Here is a 7,872-nt window from a genome sequence, read left to right as displayed (position 1 = left end):
CACTGATAGGTTCCAACATTAAATACAAAGTGTTGTTTCCATCAGTCAGACAAGCCTGAAAGTCCAGCAGAATGCACACTCGCGTACTGCCGGGAGGTTGTGGCACATTGAATACATATCAGCAATGAATTGGGTTAGATTTCAAATAAATTAGTATAACTGGAATAGATTAAGAGCAACATGTTGTAAATGGTACAGCAGTATAGCATTTCCACCAAGAACACTGAATACAAGATGTCACTTTAAACTGTGGACTATAAGACATTACTAGTGATGAGTGAGTACTACCATGCTCAGTACTCGTAACTAGTGATGAGCGAGCACTACCATGCTCAGTACTCGTAACTAGTGATGAGTGAGTACTACCATGCTCAGTACTCGTAACTAGTGATGAGCGAGCACTACCATGCTCAGTACTCGTAACTAGTGATGAGTGAGTACTACCATGCTCAGTACTCGTAACTAGTGATGAGCGAGCACTACCATGCTCAGTACTCGTAACTAGTGATGAGTGAGTACTACCATGCTCAGTACTCGTAACTAGTGATGAGCGAGCACTACCATGCTCAGTACTCGTAACTAGTGATGAGCGGGCACTACTATGCTCAGTACTCGTAACTAGTGATGAGCGGGCACTACCATGCTCAGTACTCGTAACTAGTGATGAGCGGGCACTACTATGCTCAGTACTCTTAACTTGTGATGAGCAGGCACTACCATGCTCAGTACTCGTAACTAGTGATGAGCGAGCACTACCATGCTCAGTACTCGTAACTAGTGATGAGTGAGTACTACCATGCTCAGTACTCGTAACTAGTGATGAGCGAGCACTACCATGCTCAGTACTCGTAACTAGTGATGAGTGAGTACTACCATGCTCAGTACTCGTAACTAGTGATGAGCGAGCACTACCATGCTCAGTACTCGTAACTAGTGATGAGCGGGCACTACTATGCTCAGTACTCGTAACTAGTGATGAGCGGGCACTACCATGCTCAGTACTCGTAACTAGTGATGAGCGGGCACTATCATGCTCAGTACTCGTAACTAGTGATGAGCAGGCACTACCATGCTCAGTACTCGTAACTAGTGATGAGCAGGCACTATCATGCTCAGTACTCGTAACTAGTGATGAGCGGGCACTACCATGCTCAGTACTCGTAACTAGTGATGAGCAGGCACTACCATGCTCAGTACTCGTAACTAGTGACGAGTGAGCACTACCATGCTCAGGTGCTCAGTACTCGTAACTAGTGATGAGCGGGCACTACCATGCTCAGGTGCTCAGTACTCGTAACTAGTGATGAGCGGGCACTTCCATGTTACGTTCGGGTGTCCGCCTGCAGAAAACGTATATGCCCAAAAATGGAGCAAAACAGAGCACACGTTGACTCCGGCTGTGCCATTTTAGTCATTGGCCCCATCGGCGTATGCATCTGTGACGCCCTGGGCAAGCCAGGGGTCACAGGTCATCACACCACCACACCCTACATCCCAGTTAGGAACACCGAAGCTATTCAAATCCTTGTTGCCTTCCTCCAGGGGCTGATGTTCACACCAGGGGGTGGGCCAGGCAGTTGGCTCCGCCCACCGAGGAGTACACAGCCCTGGAGGCGGGAGAAACCAGACAGTTAGAGTTTGGAGGGAGAAGTGGAAAGAGGAGTCAGCTCAGGGACGAGCTAGAGTAAAGAAGGAGTAAACAGCTAAGTGAAAGTGAAGTGGTAGTGGAGCAAAGAAGAAAAGGAGTAAGAGTGAGCGCAGAAAGACCTGAAGTTAGTCCAGCTAAGTGCAGGACAGTGTCAGCAAGGTCAGCAACAGCGGTGATTGTCTGGAGGGGGACTGCTCGGAGGTTGCTGGAAGGACGGCGTATGGGTAGTGGCCCGGCGGTCTGGAGCAGTATACGAAGGACAGTCAGCACCAGGGCAGGGGCCTCTCGGACCCCGGCAAGGCTAGGAGTCGCCATAATTTGCCGAATCCGTCAGTGAAGAGGACGTCGATCCCCCAACAGACAAGTCCCGATTGAAGACAACCGTCCAACCATTAGTGAGGAAAACCGCCACCGCCAGGGCACCAGCTCCTCAGGGCCAGCGTCTGCGGGCAAGAGAAGTGGGCTCCTCCGGCTCATATCCAGGCCGAGGAGTGGGGTAACCGGTGGGAATCCATCGCTACCAACAACCGTATCTAGGTGTAGGTCAAAGGGACATCACCGTTACCTACTGGGAGAGCAAGTGAAGCCGTCCGTGGGAACCGTCTTCCCAGCCGTGTGGTTTACCGTAAAACTGTGTCAACGTCTCAGGCTGTGTGAGTACCACAGTGCCGCAAGGCACAGCGCTGCCCCAGCGTCCCTGCGCCCACCAGGCCCAGCACCTCCCTCACCATCACTGGGCCCCGGGATCACCAACCCCTACCCACGGAGGGGCAACACAACACCTGGCTGCTCCGCATCACCACTCCCAGGATCCCCATATTGAGCAGCAGTGGTGCTACAAATCACCACAACCGTGGGTGGCGTCACGGACAATCTCCCCAACAAATTTCCCCTTTTCACTCACGGGCGAGGAGTGCCGCTCGAGAAACCCCCGGGATCTGGCCCACCGCGCGAGCCACCACTGAGCAGCAGCAGCCGGACCCGAGCAGAGGGGTGAGTGCGGTCCCGGCACCCTCCTCCCCGCCCGCGACAACTTGGCGTCACGAACAGGATCTTACCGCTCTGCCGTTGGATAGAGGTGCGCCTTGTGACCGCCGGAGGTATCCGGCTGAAAATTTTCAGAAGTCGCCATCTTTGGCGCGAAAAGTTCCCGCTCGAGCGTCTTCTCGAGTAGCAGAGGCGCGAAGGCCAAAACTCCGCCCCAATAGAGGAGTGGCCGGAAAGAAGCTAAGGGGGACACGAATGGAGAGATGGCGGCGTCCTCGAATTGGAGTGCGGGAATACCCGCCACCGGAGTACCCAAGCTCTGGGGGAAACGAGGCGGAGTAGCGTTTGAGGACTGCGGCCCGGGTGAGCTCCCCGCCGGGACCGCTGCCTGGCTGGAGCGGGAGTTGGGCCGATTCTGCATGAAGGTGAGGGCGCAGAGCCTGCAGCAGTTGATGGATTGGAAGGCAGAGATGCGAAGGATGGTTGCCGTAGTGGGGGCCCGTGAGCAAGGGGCCACTGCAGCCGTGCCGCGTCGCGATCAGTCCACCCAAACCCCAGAACCGGCCCTGATTGAGTGGGAGACGGACATCAGCACCGCGGCTGGGGGTCCGGAGAGACTGTCGTTGATGGAGGAAGAGGTCCCAAGCATGCCGCCCCCGCCGCCATTCCTAACGGCTGTTAGTGGTTCGGGGTTGAACTGCCAGTGGGAAGAAAACCCCATGTACCGCCGACCCCCTGCGGTGGTAGCCGCCTCAAGGGCAGCGGATGCCCGCTGCAGCAGTCCCCGTTGGGACCACCAGAGTGTGTTTGTTTGAAAAGTTTACAGAAAATGATAAGTGAAATAATAACCGAAGTTTAACCAGATTCTCAGTGATTGAACCGGCCGGAGCCGGCACCGTTGTCCCCGTGGGGACCGTTTAAAAAGTTTGCATGGGAACTATTTATGGACAAGCCCGTGAACTTGCAGGGCAACCACAAACGTTAAGTGGCTTGTAAATATGTTGTTTTACCATACCGTTTCCGCAATGCCGCCTCCGGAGAGGCAGGTTGGAGGGAGGGCCCTCAGCAGAGCAGGCTGGGGCCCAGCCACCACAGGAACCGGTGGCTACCCTCTGGAGGGGAAGGACAGATCCCGCTCGGGTAACGTGTGCTGGACTGTGGGTCAAGGGGTGCTGCCTGGGTTTTAGGGGCAGCATCAGGGCCAGGTTGCTTGGGTGGGAGAGAGCGGAAACCGTACCCGTAAAACCGTTTAGTAACGTTTAAGAAATGTGCCTCCCGTTGTGGGATGATGTTATGCTTTACATGTTACCGTTTACCTTTTTCAGAAAATAAAACTGGTGTTGGACGGGCAGCCCGCGGACGGTCTGCATTTTGCTAAGGGGGAATGTGAGGCCCTGGGCAAGCCAGGGGTCACAGGTCATCACACCACCACACCCTACATCCCAGTTAGGAACACCGAAGCTATTCAAATCCTTGTTGCCTTCCTCCAGGGGCTGATGTTCACACCAGGGGGTGGGCTCCGCCCACCGAGGAGTACACAGCCCTGGAGGCGGGAGAAACCAGACAGAGTTTGGAGGGAGAAGTGGAAAGAGGAGTCAGCTCAGGGACGAGCTAGAGTAAAGAAGGAGTAAACAGCTAAGTGAAAGTGAAGTGGTAGTGGAGCAAAGAAGAAAAGGAGTAAGAGTGAGCGCAGAAAGACCTGAAGTTAGTCCAGCTAAGTGCAGGACAGTGTCAGCAAGGTCAGCAACAGCGGTGATTGTCTGGAGGGGTACTGCTCGGAGGTTGCTGGAAGGACCGCGTATGGGTAGTGGCCCGGCGGTCTGGAGCAGTATACGAAGGACAGTCAGCACCAGGGCAGGGGCCTCTCGTACCCCGGCAAGGCTAGGAGTCGCCATAATTTGCCGAATCCGTCAGTGAAGGGGACGTCGATCCCCCAACAGCCAAGTCCCGATTGAAGACAACCGTCCAACCATTAGTGAGGAGAACCGCCACCGCCAGGGCACCAGCTCCTCAGGGCCAGCGTCTGCGGGCAAAGTAGGGCTCCTCCGGCCCATATCCAAGCCGGGGAGCGGGTTACCGGTGGGAACCCATCGCTACCAACTTAGAAACATCAGGTGCAGGTCAGAGGGACATCACCGATACCTACTGGGAGAGCAAGTGCAGCCGTCCGTGGGAACCGTCTTTCCAGCCGTGTGGTTTACCGTAAAACTGTGTCAACGTCTCAGGCTGAGTGAGTACCACAGTGCCGCAAGGCACAGCGCTGCCCCCGCGTCCCTGCGCCCACCAGGCCCTGCACCTCCCTCACCATCACTGGGCCCCGGGATCACCAACCCCTACCCACGGAGGGGCAACACAACACCTGGCTGCTCCGCATCACCACTCCCGGGATCCCCATATTGAGCAGCGGTGGTGCTACAAATCACCACAACCGTGGGTGGCGTCACGGACAATCTCCCCAACAGATTACCCCCCCTTTTCACTCACGGGCGAGGAGTGCCGCTCGAGAAACCCCCGGGATCCGGCCCACCGCTCGAGCCACCACTGAGCAGCGGGGTGAGCGCGGTGCCGGCACCCTCCTCCCCGCCCGCGACACATCCAAAACGGATGCCTCGACGGGACCAGTGAACATAGGTGAAAACGCAATGTAAAAGTGCCCTAACTAGTGATGAGTGAGCGCTACCATGCTCAGGTGCTCATGACTAGTGATGAGCAACAAATACCATGCTCAGTACTCATAGCTAGTGATGAGCGACTACCATTCTCAGGTGCTTGGTGCTCAGAAGTCAACTTGATTAACCAAGTATAAAGAAAGTCAATGGAGAACTCATACATTTCTCTGTAAGAGTTGCATGAAAAATGCTCGAGGTTCACAATTGACTTCCATTAGACGTGGGTACTAAAGTCGCGCCAATTCCAGCATCAACTGCATGTTACGAGTACAGAGCACCCGAGCATGGTAGTGCCTGCTCATGACTAGTTACAATTACAGAACACCCAAGCATGGTAGTGCCCGCTCATCACTAGTTACAAGTACAGAGCACCCAAACATGGTAGTGCCCGCTCATCACTAGTTACAAGTACAGAACACCCAAACATGGTAGTGCCCACTCATCACTAGTTACGAGTACAGAGCACGGAAGTGCTCACTCACTACTAGACACCATTTAGTGTTATCTGGCTTCATCCAGAGCCACTCATTTCCACATCAGAAGGTGGATGTGTGAATGACGTTACGATCCCACACATCTGCCAAGATGCCTGCACGATCAGCAGTTGACTTGGGGTCGTAACATAATCAGCTCCACTCCATTCCCATTGCTTAAGTGAGCGACTCTGCATGGTCCTAGAAAGCTCCCATACAAATTGGAGGACGTTGGCCAAAACCAGACAACAGTATAATATATATGGAGATTTTTTTACAGATGATGTTGGGGGTGGGGGGGGAGCAAAAAACAGTTTGGCTTGTTGAATTTCATCACCTCCTCCTTTTTTTTTATCCCAAGTGATAAGCTGTAACCAGAGGTGTCTGTGACAGTAGCTCACTTCTCTCTCCCGGCCATATGTATTTGGAGTCAGGAGAGATTGCTGTTCACTAAAGGTGTGACCGCTTATCACCTGTGTAAGGTGCACAGATACCCCTATTCCTCTTCCCCACAATGTTATTTAGATCTATATTTCCATCAGTAACTTTTATTCCAAAAATACGGAAGAAAATGTTAACATTTATTATTTTCTCCGTTTGGCCCCAATTCATTAAGACAGCCATTACATACTCCAGTAATAATAAGTGGAGCGCTTCAGCATGATGCGCCAAATTTATTGAGGCGCGAGTCTCTTGGCAATTTATTTTCCCCCTAAACTCACCTAGTTATGTATACAATGAAGTGTAAGTATATAAAAATACTTACAGATTGCAGTTTAGCCCAGTTTCCAGCACCACACCGAATCTCTTCTGGTGCACGGGACCTAAAAAGAGACTTATCGGCTCACACAAGGGTTTATGTGCAGTGTGGAAGTCGCTTTCTCAATTTAAGTCTGTTTAGTCCTCGTTTTGTTTCTCATAGACTTACACTGGAAAAGAATCCATCATGCGCAGAGTGTGAGCTGGCTAGAGAGTGGTAACGGCGTCAGAAGAGGAACAGAGCGGGGCTGGAAACCAGGAAACATGGTGATCGGTCAGTATTTTAATACACTTGCACTACATCACATGCATAATTAGAAGGGGGGAGGGGTGTTACTGAGACAACTTCCTTAATGAATTTGGCCCATCTTAACTGCCATGCACCACTCCCAGAAATTTTTGGACTTACAATTCTGTTGTAAATTAAACCACCCGTTTTAAGCCACACAAAAGGTTTGCAATATTTCAAGCAGTTTTACGACAGAATTCTGCCCAAAACTGCTTGTTGAATCAGAGCCTTTGTTTCATTCCTGGTTTTGCTTTATAGGTACCAATGGAAAATACTGACAAAACTACTGCCATATGAAAGTCACCAAAGTATCTTGTCACCCATCGTATAAATTTTATTTTAGAATAGGACCCACTTTTTGGGGACTATAATTTAGAAGATGAATCCAGGATGAAGGTCAAGTATCTAATGTGCTGTTTTGGGAATTTTTCCAAGGTCTACTGGTAGACCGCCATCTGCTGTTTGGCCACCACTGGTCTATACCACCCTTTTTGGTTTTAGAGCATAATGTTAACCTAGACTCAACTAGTTTGAAGACAAATAAAGTTTTCGTGATCTAGAAAAAAAAATATTCATAATTCAAATCATTCTAGGTCATGTTTTAGGCACTTGTGTGCAGTATATCAATGCAGATTTTAAAGCCAAAAATAGGAGTGGAATATAAAGAGGTAATAGAGTATTACTTATCTCACTCCCTCTTTCTTTCCACTAATTTTTTTGGCATTAAAAATTTCATTAAAAAAAAAAAAACCACATGTGTAAGCACCCTAAAAGGAAATTGTTCACCCCAAAATTTTAGTTAAATTGAGATATGATGGCGGATTAACCAGTGAAAAAGCAAACACCGCATCCTCCATTTATCCAACGCCAACCTCTCAATCATTCTTTGAAAATTGAAGACTCTAAATATTCAGTGGGGACCATTGTGAGGTTTTTTTTTTATCTTTTTAAATTATCTACAAAAAAATTTCACCTGTAAAGTAAAAGACCAAGACAAAATATTACCCCAACCCCTCCGCCCACTGTCTTTATAGTTAAATTGGATCG

The sequence above is a fragment of the Anomaloglossus baeobatrachus genome, chromosome 12, assembly GCF_048569485.1.
Source record: "Anomaloglossus baeobatrachus isolate aAnoBae1 chromosome 12, aAnoBae1.hap1, whole genome shotgun sequence".
Taxonomy (NCBI): Eukaryota; Metazoa; Chordata; class Amphibia; order Anura; family Aromobatidae; genus Anomaloglossus; species Anomaloglossus baeobatrachus.
Note: the sequence above shows the minus strand (reverse complement) of the source record.